Source organism: Lithobates pipiens, unplaced genomic scaffold, assembly GCF_037356315.1.
Source record: "Lithobates pipiens isolate NorthernLeopardFrog02 unplaced genomic scaffold, aLitPip1_a1.2 Scaffold_25, whole genome shotgun sequence".
NCBI lineage: Eukaryota > Metazoa > Chordata > Amphibia > Anura > Ranidae > Lithobates > Lithobates pipiens.
In genome coordinates, this window is record NW_027507787.1 from 221,641,406 (window position 1) to 221,661,212 (window position 19,807).

At 43.8% G+C, this 19,807-nt stretch overlaps 1 protein-coding gene across 1 annotated transcript in view; it reads left to right on the forward strand.

Moving 5' to 3' along the window:
• The window catches only part of CPXM2 (carboxypeptidase X, M14 family member 2), a 249,462-nt gene that overhangs the window by 108,608 nt on the left and 121,047 nt on the right, over positions 1-19,807 (forward strand). The gene's annotated exons all lie outside the window — the stretch shown is intronic.

Below are 19,807 nucleotides of genomic sequence, written 5' to 3' on the forward strand. Positions count from 1 at the left end.
AGAAGGATTTCCTCTTTAAACTTGCGATAGTCATCCTGGCCCCCATCCATCAAATGGTAAACCGACCGGAACTCTATCCGCAATAAGGTTTGCAGCAGTTTTGGCCACCGGTCCCTAGGCCATTTTCTCTTTACAGCAACTTTTTCAAATCTTACAAGGAAGTCTCCCACCTCCTCTGTAGGCAGCATGGGTTGCACATAGTCAGAGGCCAAGATCTCAGCCCCTTGCAGTGCACCCGACTCTTTGCGATTCCGCTTGAACCATTCATTCGCTGTCTCACATGTCACTGGCCCCTTTTTACTGGTCCTACAAGGTGGAGACATCTTCTCAGACCATGCTGAGCTCACTTCTTGGCATCTCCTCCATGACTGGCTCTCACTCGTTGCCATTGGATACCACTTCTGAGGACACAGCTGATCACAATCATTAGTAGATGAGCTCCAGAATTCATCAACCTCCCATCCAGCTTGGTTATTCCACAAACATTCCTGTGACAAGGGGCAATGGGCAACAGCATGTCCCCACTCACTACAACGGATGCAGCGCAGAGGCCTCCTTGCGTCATGCTGTGGCACCTTTGGGCTCAGGCTGCCAGGAACAACATCCTCTTTAACTTGATTAAACATGAACTTCTTGCTTTTTGACTGCCTCATCCTTGCAATCACATGCACACAGCAGCTTGTAACAGTTCTCAGCAGAGAAAGGAAAAAAAAAAATCTGATGTTTAATTCTTCCTTCACAGGTACACAACCTGCATGCAACACAGTCCATCAAATAAACGTATACGCAATGCTGTTCGCCTGGCTGCCACACACAGCTAGCAGTAGTTCCTGATGCGACTCACCATGGAGCAAGGACCCGGATTCCACCGTCTACATGCCCGCATTCGAACACCACTTGTAATGTTGGGGTGATTAAGCACAATTGGTAGATGCACGTTTTAGTCTACATCAGGCAGGCGTTTTATGGTTAAGGGCCTGGTAGCCCACGTTTATTATAAGAAAACAATATTTAGTTCATCCAGTAATCCCACGCAGGGGTTTAAATTCATTCAGCACACAAATGAACATACCAAGCCACCTGGCTCTCAATTGTCAACAGTTCCTCTGCTTGCTCCCAACAGATTTGTCAACTCTTTCCAGCCCCCTGGACTCACCGACTTCCTTAGTCTTCCTGACTCTCAAGGTTTGTCAGCCTTTCCCAGTCCCTTACACGGACTACAGTCTCCCACAGGGCAAACCACTCTTCAGCCAGCAGCAAGCTGTTCACACTCCTCCACCTTCCACACCAACAGCCCTTCATTTATATGGCTTATATGCAGCTGGGCACACACCCTGCTCGTTAACATCAAGACCCAGACACAGGGCTGGAGATATGCAAACTCTGTGTCTGCGTCTCGTTTTCCTCCAATTTCATAGGGACAGAGCCTCGCTCTGTCACAATATATATATACAGTATCTCACAAAAGTGCCCTCTGCAGCAATCCTGGCAGCACTCATAGATCTATTTCACAAAGACAACCTCTGGATATGATGCTAAGCACGTGCACTCAACTTCTTTGGTCAATCATGGCGAGGCCTGTTCTGAGTGGAACCTGTCCTGCTAAACCACTGTATGGTCTTGGCCACCGATCCGCAGCTCAGTTTCAGGATCTAGGCCATCTTTATTTAGAGCAACAATTTTTTTTTCAGATCCTCAGAGAGTTCTTTGCCATGAGGTGCCATGTTGAACTTCCAGTGACCAGTATGAGAGAGTGAGAGCGATAACATCAAATTTAACACACCTGCTCCCCATTCACGCCTTAGACCTTGTAACACTAACGAGTCACATGACATCGGGGAGGGAAAATAGTTAATTGGGCCCAATTCGGACATTTTCACTTAGGGGTGTACTGACTTTTGCTGCCAGCAGTTTAGACAGGAATGGCTGTGTGTTGAGTTATTTTGAGGGGGCAGCAAATTTACACTGTTATACAAGCTGTACACTCACTACTTTACATTGTAGCAAAGTGTCATGTTGTTCAGAGTTGTCACATGAAAAGATAGAATAAAATATTTACAAAAATGTGAGGGGTGTACTCACTTTTGTGAGATACTGTGTACATAGATATATATAATGTACTCCTTTTTTAACAAATGAAGTGCAACATTTATTGTAAAGTGCCAGTTATATGAGGACACCTCCAAAATCCACATACATTAAACAAATAAATAAAGAACAGATGTAACATCAAAATAATTTAACCTATGCTACACTAACAAAAAACAAACAAAAAACACAATGTGTGATAATGGTTCCCTCACAGGGAATTTCTAAAACAAGTTGCAATGACTGGGGGCCCCTTCTGCACTATGTCTCTATGCAGGTTCTTTCTGAGGTCTGAGGGCCCCTCCTGCACTATTTTTCATTGCAGCCTCCGATATGTGGGACCCCTCCTGTCCCAAGGTGTCCACACACAAGTGTTGGTCTGTGCAGAGGAGTGAGGCCGGCGGTGCTGAGTATGCTGACCCAGGGCCCCTCTCCTCAGGCTGCCTGTTTTTTTTTTGTGCAAAGTGGGGCCCAGGCCCCGGATCACTCACTCATCAGTGCCCATCAATGCAGCCTGATCAGTGCCCATCAATGCAGCCTTACCATTGCCCAGCAAATACAGCCTCACCAGTGCCCAGCAATGCAGCCTCACCAGTGCCCAGCAATGCAGCCTTACCAGTGCTGTGCCCAGCAGTGCAGCCTCGCCAGTGCCCAACAATGCAGCCTTACCAGTGTTGTGCCCAGAATGCAGCCTTACCAGTACCATGCCCAGCAATGCAGTCTTTGTCTTTGCAGATTTGAATATCCTGGTATTTTCATATCTGGTAGAGTAACTCTTCATCTATAGTAACTCCTCTTCTTCTTTTTTATTAGAAATAAATAATGGATTCCAAGCAGAAGCAATATGGCATCATTGAGTTCTTGACTGAGGAGGGGTAAAGGCTGTCCAACATCCACAAAAGCCTACAGAGCATTTATGGAGATGACACCATTGGCAAGAACAATGTGCCCAGATGGATGGAGAAGAGTAAAGAAGACCACACAGATGGGAGTCCTATCACCGTAGCCACTGACACAAATCGTCAGCGGGTGGAACTCAATGACAGCACGTTGTTTCTGCTTGGAATTCGTTATTTACCCGCAATGAAAAAGAAGAGTTACTATAGAGGAGGAGTTACTCTACCAGCATGTAATAATTTGAATGACCCATGTAAGTTAATAAAAAAAGTTCTGCCCACTTTTGGTACAGACCTCATACATTCACATCAGCTTAAAATCTAGAGTCTCTATGTCAGATACATGCTAAGACTAATACAGGAAAAATCCAATTAACCTACAAGCATATCATTGGAATGTGGAAGAAAGCCCACACAAGGAGAGGGAGAACATGCAACTTACATACAAGTAGTATCCTCATTGGGATTCAAACGAAGGACCCTAGGGACACAAGGCAGAAGTGCTAACCGCTAAGCCGCTGTGCTGCCCACAGTCCATAGCAAAAACACTAAAACATACCAAAATAGGACAGCGAATCATGCTCATAAGACATACATAAGACAAACAGTCTAAAAACTGAGGAATAGAAGTAAGATGTAAGAGATGACATTATTATCCATGGGGCAAAGATGTTGCTGCATTAGTCACAACAGCACTCTTGTAATGAGAGATTGTAAGGCCTTTGATCAGTATGGCGATCAGAAGTCCAACAGTTACACCAAAAGTTTTAAAGTGGTTGTAAACCCTTACAAACCGCTTTGACCTACAGGTAAGCCTAGATTAAGGCTTACCTGTAGGTCCAAGAAATATCTCTTAAACCTACACGGTTTAGGAGATATTTACTAAAAGACAGGCACCACGATGCACAGTAGCCCATTATGCTTTACCTTTGCAGGGAGACAAAGAAGAAGTAATCCCATCAGGGTTTACTTCCTCTTTAAGAAATAGGACCATTATGTTACAACCACTACAATTCTGTTCCTTATATATCACTGAGAGGCACTCTGTAGAGCAGGGATATGCAATTAGCAGACCTCCAGCTGTTGCAAAACTAAAAGTCCCATTGTGTCTCTGGGTGTCATGCTTGTGGCTGTCAGAGTCTTGCTAAGCCTCATGGGACTTGTAGTTCTGCAACAGCTGGAGGTCCGCTAATTGCATATCCATGCTGTAGAGGAAGTAGTCAGCAACAGTCCAAGAGACCCAGGAGTGTCCATACAAACAGATCTTGCAGTACCATTACTGTACATTACATAATGCTTTCTGCATCCTATCACTAAGATTAACCTGTTATTAAAGCGGAGTTCTGCTTAAAAAAAAAAAATTAAAAGTCAGCAGCTAAAAACACTGCAGCTGCTGACTTTTAATAATCGGACACTTACCTGTCCTAGGGTCCAGCGATGCGGTGGAATGAAGCCCCGCTCCTCTCCCCCTCCTCTCTGCGGCACCGGCATTGTAACTGTGGGTGCCCGGCTGTGGCTTCACAGCCAGGCAGCCACTGCACATGCGCAAGCCCCGCCATGCGCCGTGACTGGCTAGGCAATCATCTTGGACCTGTGACGCGTCCCAGATGATTGCCGAGAGGGATGGGGGAGAGGTGATCTCCCTTCAGGTACTGGGGTGCGCTGGGAGGGACCCTCTAAAAACGAGGGTATCTGCTCACCCCTCCAAAAAAATGACATGCCAAATGTGGCATGTCAGGGGGTCACCTCCTTTAAAGCGGAAGTTCCATTTTTGGGTGGAACTCCGCTTTAAGCACTTTCCAACCACTGTGCTTAAACTCTTTACTGTGTAATTCTCAAAGCACATCAACCCTTTACTTCGCCTCTTCCATTCATTGTACATTACCACTTTTCTGTGCAACCTGCAGTCATCGCACATTCCTGCTTACTGTACTCTTTCTGGTCATTTTAATTAAGCATTTATTTTTCACTTCCCATTTGATATATATTTTTTATCTAGTATGCAACCTCTGTCACTGGTTGCCAACACTTTATGGCATAATTTTCTTGCATTGCAAATTATCAGTTTATTGTCCACTTCACATTCAGTGTAATAAAACCTTTCCAGCCATTTCTGCAGTTCACATTTAGCGAACATTAATCACACACTTTACATTCACTATATATTATGCATCACAATGCTGTACATTGTTACTCCACACTTATTGGCATTATACATTTTGTTTTACAATATATATATTTATACTGCCTAGTTGTATACACGGTGCTGCACATTATAAATTCCACACTGCTCAGCTATATACTTGGTGCTAGACAATATACACTCAACCATAGGTTTGTGCACTGGGCGTGCCGGGTGTGCACAGCACAGATTCATCTTGTTGCCAAAGCTCCCGCCTGCCCCTTGCCCCCACCACAGCGCTGCCGGCTTCCCCCCTTGCCTCTCCCAACAGCTGCTGTGGGGAACATTTCAAGATGGAAATTAGGGGAAGGAGCCAGTAAATATGTAATTTACTGGCCTCTTCCTTTTCTGAATGAACACAGTCAGTGATTGGTACTGATCTCACCTGTGTTCATTCATAACTGAAGCATAATAAACGATGCTTCCGGAATGGAAGCATCATTTACTATGCTCCTGGAACAGAAGCATAGTTTACTATTCGTCAGTTTGTGAATGAACAGGAAGTGGCTCAGCACAGAGCACATCGTATTTATTCACTGCCCAGTGTAGATAAAAGGACTGGGGAATCTCTGTCCTCAGTCCCTTTCTCTGTCTCAAAAGTGAGACATCTGATTTCTCACCAAAGCCCCTAAAGGGCCTCCTAAAAAAAAAAAAAAATATTGTAAAAATAAAATTGTAAAAAATTATGTAAAATAAAAAACTATTGACACCACCATTTGCCTTACTGACACCATCCACTGCTCTACTGACTGACACCAACCTCTGCCCTACTGACATGTCCACTGCCCTACTGACACCATGGCATCTTCCATGTTTTAATACATTTTTAAATGTTTGTTTACATTTATTTATAATAGTGTGTGTTTGATCTTTGGGGTGCACACCCCAATTCAATAGGCTGCACACACCTATGCACTCAACACTGCTTTATATAAATTCACTATAAATTGTACACTGTTCAGCTGTATACAATGATACCTCGGTTTACGAACTTAATTTGTGAAATGACTGTGGTCACAAACCCAGGATTATTTTCCCATATTCTTCATTGTAAATCAGGATAATGCATTCTAAATGTTTTTTGTTGTTTTGAACTACAAAAATATGAAACAAAGTACAGTAGAGTATGAAGCGAGAAATCGCTAACCTTGCTTGAGACGACTTTTACTGCTCATTACCGCTCTGAACTTTCTTTTCCACAACATGCTTGCACTCACTTTATTCTTAGCACCATGCTTGCTCTGAATTTTCGTTGGAGCTATACTGGATGTCTGGTACAGTACAGTAGAATATGTGATAAAAGCACACAAAAACGCTTTACAGTAAGTGTGCATAGGGATGTACAGAGCACCAAAAAGCTTCTCAATATAGTGTCAGAGCTTCCACTCATACGCTGATGACACGCAACTTTACTTTCGTATCACCGGACAAAAAGACCATCATCAGCAACTAGAAAATTGCCTCACGTTGATAGAAGACTGGATGACCACTAACTCCCTCAAACTTAAGAATCGAAAACAGAGCTTCTTATCCTACACGCAAACCATAATTCCCAAACCAAGATCCCCTGGACACCACCCACCATCTTTGGGCAGACCATCTCCCCAAAGACCAAGGCCAAGAGTCTCAGGGTCACTTTTGACTCGCAAATGTCAATGGATGAGCAAATAAGAGCAGCAGTCAGTGGTTCTCACCATCTGCTACGCAGACTCATCCCTTTCATCCCAAAGAAGGACAAAGCAGTGGTAGTTGGAACAGTCATTAATTCACGGCTTGACTACGCAAACTCCCTTTACATAGGATTACCCCAATATCAACTTGCACGCTTACAACTTATCCAAAATACGGCGGCAAGACTGATAACAGGGAAAAACCCTGGGAATCCATCTCTCCTTCCCGGAAGAGCCTACATTGGCTAACCATAAAGAATTGGATCACATTCAAGACCCTCTGCCTCACCCACAAATGCATGCATGGAGACGCTCCTCAATACCTACTCGAGAAAATAAAACACTACACACCCAACTGCAGTCTTTGATCATCTAACCAAAACCTCCTCCTCATTCCCAAATCCTGGTACAAATCAAAGGAAGAACAGAGATTCGCTGTCCAAGGACTACGGCTATGGAACGCTCTACCAACCAACATCCGCTTGGAAGAAAACCACCAGGTCTTCAGGAAAAAGCTCAAGACCTTCCTCTTCTAGAAGCTGGACAACAAAGCTCATCTCAGCGCCTTGAGGGGATTCAGTTCGCGTTGTGCGCTATGCAAATTATTCATTCATTCATTCAGGGAAAATGGCCGTGGCTCTTGTTCGTGAACCGAAGCAAATTTTTGTGAAATTTCTTCTGTTCGTGAACTGAGTAGTTCGTGAACAGAAGCGTTCATGAACCGGGGTATCATACTTCACACTGATCAGCTGTACGTTATAAATTCTGCATTGTTCAATTGTATACATTGGGCTGTACATTGCGGGAGATTAGGGAAGTAAACAAGTGGCTGAGGAGCTGGTGTGGGGGTTTGGGTTCCTCGAGAACTGGGCTGACTTCTCAGTCGGTTACCGGTGTTCTGGCAGATAGTGTCCTGCCATCATATAGTGTCATCCCCGTACTGCGCATGCGCAGTACAGAGCAGACGAAGCTTCGGAAAATCTCCGAAGCTGAACGGCGCCTGCGCCATAAGTGGAGGTGGTAGCCCCACCATCCAAGTGGACATAGGGTTGTGAATATTAGAGGGCCCCTCGCAGGCGAGCTTCGCTCGCCACGCTTCGGGCTCGGCCTCGCTGTGCTCGGCTCTTTTATATTCCTACTCTATGTCCACTTGGATGGTGGGGATAGAACCTGGACTCACAGGGCAGGCGCCGTTTATCCTCTGCAATTTTCGGAATCTGAGTTGCTGTGTACTGCGCATGCGCAGTACACAGCGGACACTATCGGATGGGGGACCTTATATGATAGGACACCGGCTCTACAGCAGGGATGGACTGTACGTAATTTGGGGGGGGGGGGGGGCAGCTCGGCTGGGAGAGAAGATGGCCAAAGTGTTGGAGGGGCTTTTAAACTAGGCGATGGGGAGGAGGGTCCAGACTTAGAGATAGCCGATGTGGAACAAATTTCACAGGTTGGACTTGATGGACTTGTGTCTTTTTTCAACCTCACTTACTATGTAACATTATACACTCCACACTGCTCATATATATAGATTGGGTTGTACAATTATACACGTCACACTTCTCAGCTGTATACATGGTACTTCATATTAAATGTTCTACATTGCTCAGCTTTATACATGGTTCTATACAATATACACTCCACACTGCTGAGCTGTATACATGATGTTTGGCTCTATACCTTCTTCTCAAATGGAAATTTCACAATGATAGTTTTATAGTCTACAACCAATTGTTGCCAATGTCTTTACATCTGGTGGTGATTTCTGCTAGCGATTATTTATAATTTGATCCAGAGGACTAGTCTGACTGCCTGGTGAGGTCTGTAAGTTTTTTTCCCTGAGAAGCAATACTGGTCATAGCCAACCTTTTAACACGGTACGATTGTTGGCAGGGGATTGTCTGTTGACAGACTGTTGTCCTAAAAGCTGACCATTAGTACGCTCCTTTTGACAATTGTTGTCCAACTTTCGGCCAACAAATGTTGGATGGCAGGCTAGTAAATTTGCAGTGGACAACGGTCTGTTGTCTGATTTTCGTATCGTCTGTGCAAAAATCCATCACACAAAAGTCCAAAGTACAAACACGCAGGCTTAGAATCAATGCTCACCAAACACGAAATTAGCAGAAGGGTCCCAAAGGGTGGCGCTCAAGAGTTGAAATTCCTCGTAGTACGTCACTACATTTGTGTTTGTTGCACAATTGTGTACCGTTAGTATGCAAGACAAGATCCCTTCACATGCCCTTTTGACAAAAATCAGATGCTCGGTTGGCCAACAATCATACCGTGTGTACGTCAAACTGTTGTCCGCCGAAAATTTACTAGTCTGTCATTCAAGATTTGTTGGCCGAAAGTTGGACAACAATTATTAAAAAGAGCGTACTAATGGTAAGATTTTAGGACAACAGTCTGTCAACAGACAATCCCCTGCCAACAATCGTACTGTGTTCGAGGCTTTAGGATAACTCTAGACCCTGGAAGTTGGTAGTGAGGTGTTGCTTGATGTCTGAAAGTTGCTGATCTGCCAACTATCTAATGAGTTGGTGATAACATACACTGTTTCTTAAGTGTCCTAAATGTGTCAAAAGGGTTTTGTAGCTTCTTCAATTCACTTCTTTAGGGCCAGTGAATGTCAGGAAAGTACCCCATTATTTACACTATATTGCCAAAAGTATTGAGACACCTGGCTTTACCCTGCACGTGAACTTTAATGGCATCCCAGTCTTAGTCCGTAGGGTTCAATATGGAGTTGGCCCACCCTTTGCAGCTATAACAGCTTCAACTCTTCTGGGAAGGCTGTCCACAAGGTTTAGAAATGTGTCTATGGGAATAGACAACAAAGGGAAATCGTCGCTCCCGGAGAGAAATTCCAGGCACAATGATTACCGGCTCCTGCAACTGTAGTGTGTGTCATTGTTTGTATGGAACTTTCAATAAATGGACTTCAAGAACATGGGTATGCAGCCAATTTCTTTCCTTATTGTGCCTATGGGAATGTTTGACCATTCTTCCAGAAGCACATTTGTGAGGTCAGGCACTGATGTGGATAAGGCCTGCCTCTCAGTTTCCGCTCTAATTCATCCCAAAGGTGTATCAGGTTGAGGTCAGGACTCTGTGTAGGCTTGTCAAGTTCCTCCACCCCAAACTCGCTTATTCATGTCTTTATGAACCTTGCTTTGTGCACTGGTCCAAATAATTTGGTGAAAGAGGGGATTATGGTGTGGGGTTGTTTTTCAGGGATTGGGCTTGGCCCCTTAGTTCCAAAGAAGGGAACTCTTAAAGTGGATGTAAACCCTCACATATACCCAGTAAAGTGAACAGCCTCAGATGATACAAAGAGATGAAACAAATCTCCCTACATAAGTTGTACTTGTATATCTAAATAAAAGAAAGCCGAGGAGGGCTAACGCTGCGCTAGAAAATCAAAAATTTAAGCTATATGAGATATAGAGAATGTGACAAGCTACCAGCACTAAAAAGTCTAATACAAGAACTCCAAGTAAATATGCATAAAATGTGAGTGCAGCACTAAACAAACAACAAGAAAAATTATTTTCCAAATGTGCAAGTGAAGTGAAAAAAAATGTAGAAGGGAAAACTAAGGCAGAATCCCAGTGCAAAAATCAGTCCATAAATAAAGAAAGAAACAGCAAACATCCATCCATGTGAGATATCGGTGACAAATTGTAAGAAATCGTGAAGAATCTTCCAAAGAATGTGTATTTAACTCCATACCCAAGTGACTAAGTAGCCTGCTTACCAGCTATCTGTGACTGCTAAAGAGCAGTCTCATCCAGCACTGGGAAATCGGTCTCCCCAGGACCATTAAGGATGTCTGTAACCAAAGCTAGGACGATATCACTCAGAAAATATAAAAGAAAGTGCTTCCATAGTGCAGTACATTTAAAAATGCAGTTTAATGTAATAAGTGGGTTGCCCTTACAAGATATATGACGTATCAGAGGCAGTACACCAATGTGTCTCATCAGTGAGGTCCCCGGCCTCTCCTCAGGCTTCTGTTCGCTTCCTATTCCTTTTGCCCATCAAAATCTGGAGAAAAACGTGATGAGGGCACCATCATAGGCTCCACCCTACGCGTTTTGTCACTATTGGACATCATCTGGGGATTGGCCAGGTGTATATCTGCTGTCTTCACCTTTATATACTGTTTAGAAAGTGAACATCCTGTTAGAATGTTCTCTTCCTGGTTCCCTTGTAGGTGTGGATACTTGCTATGCACTGTGAGAGATTGTGAAACAGCTGATTGGAGGTTAAAGCCTACACCCCCCTCCCCACACATGCAGAGCATGTAAATAGTTTAGCCGTCTGCTAATCTATTTATAGCAACCTCTCCTGACACACACGCCAGGCTCCCGTCTTGGAGAACGTATAAAACATTTTCAGACTGGGTCCTGACCTCAACCTGATAGAAAACCTTTGGCGTCAGTGTACCATGACATTTTGGACAATTTAATGATCCCAACTTGGTAGGAACAGTTTGGGGATGGCCCCTTCCTGTTTCAACTTGACTGCATACCAGTGCACAAAGCAAGGTCTATAAAGACATGGATGAGCGCGTTTGGGGTGGAGGAACTTGACTGGCCTGCACAGAGTCCTGACCTCTTTTGGGATGAATTATAGCGGAGACTGCAAGCCAGGTCTTCTCATCCAACATCAGTGCCTGACCTCACAAATGCGCTTCTGGAAGAATGGTCAAATATTTCCATAGACACACTCCTAAACCTTGTGGACGGCCTTCCCAGAAGAGTTGAAGCTGTTATAGTTGTAAAGGGTGGGCCAACTCAATACTGAACCCTATGGACTAAGACTGGGATGCCAATAAAGTTCATGTGAGTGTAAATGCAGGCGTCCCAATACTTTTGGTAATATAATGTATTATAGTTTACTGAAGCTCCAGCTAAATTGAAACTTTTGCCCCTAGTTACTAAATTCCCTCTTTCATTTAAAGGTGTTGTTTGCTGGAAGCCCCACTAGAGCCATTTTTTTCCTCCACTTTTCAATATCAGACCTACATACTTTCTAGTAAATTCCATTTCCTGGGAAAGGAATATGATTGACTTCTAGAAGTGGAATTTTGTCTTTACTGCTCTTCAGAAAGGATTGTGAAATAGGATTCCAGTAGTAGTCCTACAAACTTTCCGAACGTACACCGATTGTTAATGCCCTGATGTCTTTTTTTCCATTTGCAGTGTGAATTTTATAGCCCAGGGTTTTATAGCTTTCTTGTGAAATGTGTCCTGTCATGATTTACAGTCGAGCTGATGTTTTGGTTACAGTAAAGTTTTCCTCTCCTGCAGTAATCCACTGGGATCATTCATTACACCATTGCGGAGAACTGCAATGTGCAAAGTGCAATAATCGGGTTTTCATTTAACCACTTCAGCCCCGGAAGGATTTACCCCTTCCTGACCAGAGCACTTTTTGCGATTCGCCACTGCGTCGCTTTAACTGACAATTGCGCGGTCGTGTGCAGTTGTACCCAAACAAAATTGATATCGTTTTTTCCCACAAATAGAGCTTTCTTTTGTTGGTATTTGATCACCTCTGCGGTTTTTATTTTTTGCGCTATAAACAAAAAAAGAGCGAGGATTTTGAAAAAAAAGCAATATTTTTTACTTAAGCACAGGATGTATGCCTGAAACGCGTCTACGTGACGGTGTTCTGGTGTCTCTGGCGTCATCACGCTGATTTCAATAAAGGCATTTGGAGCCCTTGGATGTGCACCGTTCTTTTTTTTTCCAAGTACCCCACAGAGGTGGGCCGGGGCTGGCACTCCTCATTAGGTCCCATTTGGGTTATCATATACACCTGGAGCAGTGGGTCTTCCTTTGATTTACTTGAGAAGTTAGCACTAATGACTTGCAGCAACCTACGATACCTGCCCACCTACCTCCTTCCCAAATTGACACAATAGTGTGCTCTTTTTTCCTGATTGCTGTCACCTGGGCTACATTAAAGTGGTTGTAAAAAATGAAGGTTTTTTTTAACCTTCATGCATTCTATGAAAGTAAAAAAACCTTCTGTGTGCAGCATTACCCCCCTCCCAGCCCCCTCCCAATACTTACCCCAGCCCATCGCAATCCAGCAATGTGTACAAGTGCAGCGGCTCTCCTGGGTCTTTCCACCCCCATTGGATGGAGAGATCCAGGAGAGCAGGGGGCGGCATGGGCGTCGGCAGAACTTTTTTGGGGGGGAGCATTAAGGTCATCCATGCTCCGTCCCTTTTTGGCAATGTCATGAAGGGGAGGGACTTAGTCATTATCACATAAAGCGCAGGTATGTGCCCAACAATATGCAGCCTCACTATGCCCATCAATTGCAGCCTCACTGTGCCCATCAATTGCAGCCTCACTGTGCCCATCAATTGCAGCCTCACTGTGGCCATCAATTGCAGCCTCACTGTGGCCATCAATTGCAGCCTCACTGTGGCCATCAATTGCAGCCTCACTGTGCCCATCAATTGCAGCCTCACTGTGCCCATCATCTGCAGCCTCACTGTGTCCATCAATTGCAGCCTCACTGTGCCCATCAATTGCAGCCTCACTGTGCCCATCAAATGTGGCCTGTACAGTACGGAGGGTGTACAGTATGTGTATATAGAGGGGTGGATGGTATTAGTATATACAGGAAGGAAGGTGGGTGTATATAGTTGTATACAGGACAGATGATGTATATCTGCAGTCGGTGATGGAGGAAGGTCTCTATATACAGGAAGGAAGGTGGGTGTACACAGCTACCTGTATATAGCGACCTTCCTCCATCATCACTGACTGCAGATATACATCATCTAATCCTGTATACAGCTATATATACAGGACAGATGATGTATATCTGCAGTCAGGGATGATGGAGGAATACAGGAAGGAAGATGGGTGTATATAGCTGTATACAGGACAGATTATATGATCCTTCCTATATCTGGCACCCCCTCTTCACTGATCATACCTGTATGCCCTCAGCTGCCCCCCCCCCATTTGTATATATATGTCAGGCCCCCCCCACACACATCTGTAAGCACACACACAGCTCTGCCACCCTGTACACTAACAGCCTCCTCCCTTCACTTCACAACCTAGAAGAGGAGGATCGGGGCTGCTCTGTACAATACAACTGCACAGAGCAGGTAAGTATAACATATTTATTATAAAAAGAAAAAAAAAAGTGAGCCTTTAATGCTATGTACACATGGCCGAACTGTTCGACGGACTAGGTCAGATGGTCTTCCCGACGGACTTTCAGCAGAGGTCCGATGGAGTTTCTGAATGAAACGGACTTGGCCACACACGACCGGACTAAGTCCATTTGAAAGTCCCTTCATTTTGAATGTGGTGACGTAAATGGGACTAAACAAGGAAGTTCAATAGCCAGTAGCCAATAACTTCCCTTGCGTTGTATTTGGTCCGTCGGACCAGCGCACAGACAAACGGTTTTCCCGATTTTTAGTCCGTCGGACTTGAGTCCGTCAGAAAGATTTGAAACATGTTTTATTTCTAGGTCTGTCGGACTTTTGGGAGCCCACACACGATCGAATTGTCCGACAGATTCCGCCGGAAAGTCCGATCGTGTGTACGTGGCATAACATCCCTTTAAAAGTTTGATGCACCGTCTATTCATTTTTGTTTTCTTCACTATGATTCTCGTGTACTGAAAATAAAGTACACAATCACAATCAGGGGGGTGGCATAAAGGGGCCTTGGATCTGCCCTAATCACACGTGAGTCCAGACAGGAGAGGTCTGAGTTGGGCCTCTGGCCTCGGTTGTCCTGTCCTTACAGGCGTCTTGAGGTTAGACTGATGCCGCAAACACACGACCCTTTTTTCCGTCAGAATAAACTCTGACGGTTTTTCCAACGGAGTTCCACTGAAACGGATTTGCGTACAAACGATCACACCAAATTCTGATAGTTTAGAACGTGATGACGTACAACACGTACGGCGGGACTAGAAAAAGGAAGTTCAATAGCCAGTAGCCAATAGCTGCCCTTGCGTCGTTTTAGGCCTGTCTGAACAGCGTGCAGACAAGCGGTTTTCCCGATAGGAATTGATTCTGTCGGAAAGATTTAAAACATGTTCTATTTCTAGGTCCGTCAGAATTTTCGAAAAAAAAAAAGAAGTCCGCTGAAGCCCACACACGATCGGAATATGTGATGAAATAATTCCGTCTGACTTTTTCTGCCGGAAAGTATGACCATGTGTACACGGCATGAGACTTTGCATTGTGAAAATTCCTGTATTTTTTGTACAAGATTTCAACGTGCATTGAGGGAGTAGAATTCATACATGATGCTGCATTCTATTAATGATTGATTTGTATTGTGCCTGTCCTTGCTGAGGATTGCCTGCCATAGCTGACTGCATTGTCTATTGAATTTAGATTTGAATGTGCCTAACAACATAGGGCAATCGTTGCACATTATCACAGTCAGTAGGGGTCAGGCTGACAGGTACGTTGTGCTAATCAGGCACATATTCCAAAAGGAACACTATCTGCATGAAGCTTTCTCTCCCCATGTGTGCACTACCAGGAAACAAGAACACGTCAAGGCCAGATAACTGGATCTGTTGCACATAGCATCCAATCAGAATTCCCTTTTTTTTTTGGATTGAGTGGAAGGGTTAGAACCTCATCAGATGTTTGTTCCTATTTTCCTTGCATGTGATTGGGTATTATTTGTAAAGTGAAGCTTCACCTTTACTAAGCTCTGGAGCAGCTGCACAGTCTATTAGCCTTTTGCCGACTGCTGCACGCCGATATACATCGGCACAATGGCAGCGGTGGGCAAATGGGCATACCTGTAGGTCCCCTTTAATCGGCACGGCTAGCGGGCGCCCGCCGCGTACATCGTGACTATGCCCGCAGGATCCGCAGACTCGATGTCCGCTGGTGTCTCAGCGATCATGTGATGGAGCCGCAGAATGGGGAGATCCCTATGTAAACAAGGCATTTCCCCGTTCCGCCTAGTGACATGACAGAGATCACTGCTCTGTGTCATCGAGAGCAGTGATCGCTGTCATGTGACTTGAAGCCCATCTCCCCCACAGTTAGCCCTTGTACACAAGGTCGGATATTCCGACGGACAATGTCCGATAGGACCGTGTTGTCGGATAATCCGACAGTGTGTGGGCTCCATCGGACTGTTTCCATTGGAGTATCCGACGGACCAAGTTTTCCAACTTGTCTATAAAATTTTCTGACAACATGCTTCGATTGGACTTTGTCCGATCATGTTTAGAGAATTCTGATCGGAAAAAGTGCCACGCATGCTCAGATCAAATTCCTAGATCAAAGCTATTGGCTAGTAGCCTGAACGTAGTCCCGTCGTAACTAAATAACGTCATCACGTTAAATACGATCGGATTTTCTGACAACTTTGTCCGACTGTATGTATGCAACAGTTTCGGACAAAATCCGACGGATTTGGTTGTCGAAATGTCCGAACGTGTGTACAAGGGCTTCGAATCACGGCTATGTCATGGCTATGATTAAGCACTACAGCTAGTGCGAAACGTCAGCAATTTTCCTTGTTCGCTGTGTTTGTTGAGCTGTGATGTGATTCTTCAATAAAGACAAGTGGTTTTCTGAAGAGTGCGGCAGTCCAGAGCTTGTTTTTCGTCAGTTAGAATCACTCCCTAGGACACAATTAACCCCTTGACCGCCCCCTAGTGTTTAACCCCTTTCCTGCCATTGTCCTTTACACAGTAATCAGTGCATTTTTATAGCACTGATCGCTATATAAATGACAATGATCCCAAAATAGTGTCAAAAGTGTCCGATGTGTCTGCCATAATGTTGCAGTCACGATAAAAATCGCAGATCGCCGCCATTACTAATAAAAAAAAATTATAATAAAAATGCCATAAATCTATCCCCTATTTTGTAGACGCTATAACTTTTGTGCAAACCAACCAATATACGCTTATTGCGATTTTTTTTTTTTACCAAAAATATGTAGAAGAATACATATCGGCCTAAACTGAGGAAAAAATTTGTTTTTTTTTATATATATTTTTGGGGAATATTTATTACAGCAAAAAGTAAAAAATATTGCTTTTTTTTTTTCAAAATTGTCGCTCTTTTTTTGTTTATAACGCAAAAAATACAAATCGCAGAGGTGATCAAATACCACCAAAAGAAGCTCTATTTGTTTGGGTATAATGTCAAATGACCACACAATTGACAGTTAAAGCAACGCAGTGCCAAATCACTAAAAGTGCTCTGGTCAGGAAGTGGGTTAATCCTTCTGGGGCTGAAGTGATTGTAAAGTCTTGTTTTTGTTTTTTTTTGTTTTGTTTTTAGGTAAAAATAACAAACATGTCATACACACCTCCTCTATGCAGTTGGTTTTGCATGGAGTGGCCCTGATCCTCCTCTTATCAGGTCCCTCAATGCTGCTCCTGGTCCCTCCCTCCTGTTAAGTGCCTCCCACAGCAAGCAGATTGCTATAGGGGCACCCAAGCCAAGTCACAGCTCCCTGTGTCCATGCAGACACAGAGCCATGACCTGGCCCGCCCCCTTTCTCTTCTCATTGGCTGACTGACTTTGATTGACAGCAGTGGGAGCCAATGGCAACATGCTGCTGTCTCAGCCATTGAGGAGGGGAGTCCCGGGCAGCTGAGATGATCCAACAACATTGCTGGATCTGGAAGGGGCTCAGGTAAGTATTAGGGGGGCTGCTGCACACAGAAGGCTTTTTATCTTAATGCATAGAATGCAGTAAAGCCGCAGTCCGCCCTCCGCTGCAAAAATTAAAACTTATAATACTGCAGCTGCTGGCTTTTAATAATCAGACACTTACCTGTCCTGGAGTCTAGAGATGTTGGCTGATGTTTCCATCAGCTATTGGGTGCTGTCATGGCCATTGCGGGTAGGGGAACCTGGCAGTGTAGCTCCGGCTCTAATCATGTGCTTCCAAAAAAAAAAAAAACATTGGAATCCATGCGTCCGGTGCCCTGCATGTAGATTGAGGGCTGGAAGCATGGATTAGGGGGGCAGCCTGCATGAGCAGCCACCACTGGTGCATTGTGTATATTTTCCAGGTCTGTGCAGTAATTCAGTGTGACTATTTGCTTCTGCACAGCAGCTTCCTGTAATAAAGACCAGTTAGTGCTGCTCTCCCTCCTTGTGTAGAGTGACTTATCTTGTATCTGCCCCCTCCTGTAGTTTGCTGCAAGAAGCCTGTAGTGGGTGGGGCCTGCTGGATCTGCCTACAAGCTATAGTAGAATTCTAATGTTGTATGACACTAGTAATAATTATATTTATTAATTATTATTACTAGTCAACCAACATTAGAATTCTTCTATAGCCTATGGGCGGAGCATTTGACCATTAATGTCCGGTCGCGGCGACTGCTTCGTCGAATCTTCATGTCAAATCTTTTCTCTCTATGTCGAATAATCTTGGACTAATAGAGTTAGGTTAGGCGCATTCAACCTTTTTTTCTACTGTCTCTATAATGTTGAATCTTTTCTATGTTGAATCTTTTCTCTCTATGTCGAATCTTTTCTCTCTATGTCGAATCCTTTCTCTCTATGTCAAATCTTTTCTCTCTATGTCAAATCTTTTCTCTCTATGTCGAATCTTTTCTCTCTATGTCAAATCTTTTCTCTCTATGTCGAATCTTTTCTCCCTATGTCAAATCTTTTCTTTCTATGTCGAATCTTTTCTCTCTATGTCGAATCTTTTCTCTCTATGTCAAATCTTTTCTCTCTATGTCGAATCTTTTCTCTCTATGTCAAATCTTTTCTCTCTATGTCGAATCTTTTCTCTCTATGTCGAAACTTTTCTCTCTATGTTGAATCTTTTCTCTCTATGTAGAAAAATCTTGGACTAATAGAGCTAAGGTTAGGCACATTCGACCTCAGGCTCGATGGACACAGATCACTATTGTCAGTGTCATATCGAATCTGCTATCTATATCGAACTGTTGTCACAACGAAAACGAAAGTAAAGCATTTGTTTATGTCGGATCTTTCGGTTTTCGGATTCTGCGCGTTTGTTATCGTTTGTTAAAACAATAGCGAAAATACCCGAAATTCAGACGAAAATGCATTTGGACGAAAACGAATGCACATGTCTAGTAATAATTGGATTTGTAAAGGCATTTGATGCTCACAATGTAGATTTCTATGTGTTGTGACTATTAAGTAACACATTTCAATGAAAGTTTTTGTGGCCAGAGTTTAGTCTTTAAACAGCATTACTTTTTTCTGAATTGAATAAGTCCTTTGTGTTTGTCTTCTCTTTATATCCAGCTCTAAATGTCATATTTTTCTTTATTTGCCATTTTTCTGTGTGCTGCTCATTACATACATGAAGGGAAGAAAGGAGCACAGATTAGCATACCCTTATTATTAGGAACAAAATACATCTGCTGCCTGATCCTGTCTCCTCCTGCAGCTTCACGCCTTGTCATTCCTTTCACAGCCCTGTGCTTTATCACACTTTTTTTGCTTCTCCGTGGATTTAACTCACAGCGAGTAGCTTGGATTTAGTCGCTGAGGATTAGATACAGTTTTCCCTTCGACACCATTTCTAAACCCCACTCAAGACCAAAAGTCACAAGCTCCTGCTTTGTTACCCCCCAGAATGCTCTTTTGTGGCCTGATGGTTTTAGAATTTTTGTAGCCGTGATATAAAGATCCCTCACTATGGCAATATCTTGTTGGCACAATACTGCTGTGTGTCTGGGAAAATGGTTGGTAACCAGATGGCCTTCCTACCAATTATTAACAACTTCAATACCGGACACTTTCACCCCCCCCCCCGGTCAATTTTCAGATTTCAGCGCTGTCACATTTTGAATGATAATTGTGCGGTCATGCAACGCTGTACCCAAATTACATTTTTATCATTATTTTGAGGCAGTATTAAAATCAAGGACATTTTTATTGAGGGACTTTAAGAACACATAACCTGGTAAGGCTGGTAATTCCATCCCTTGGGTCTTTA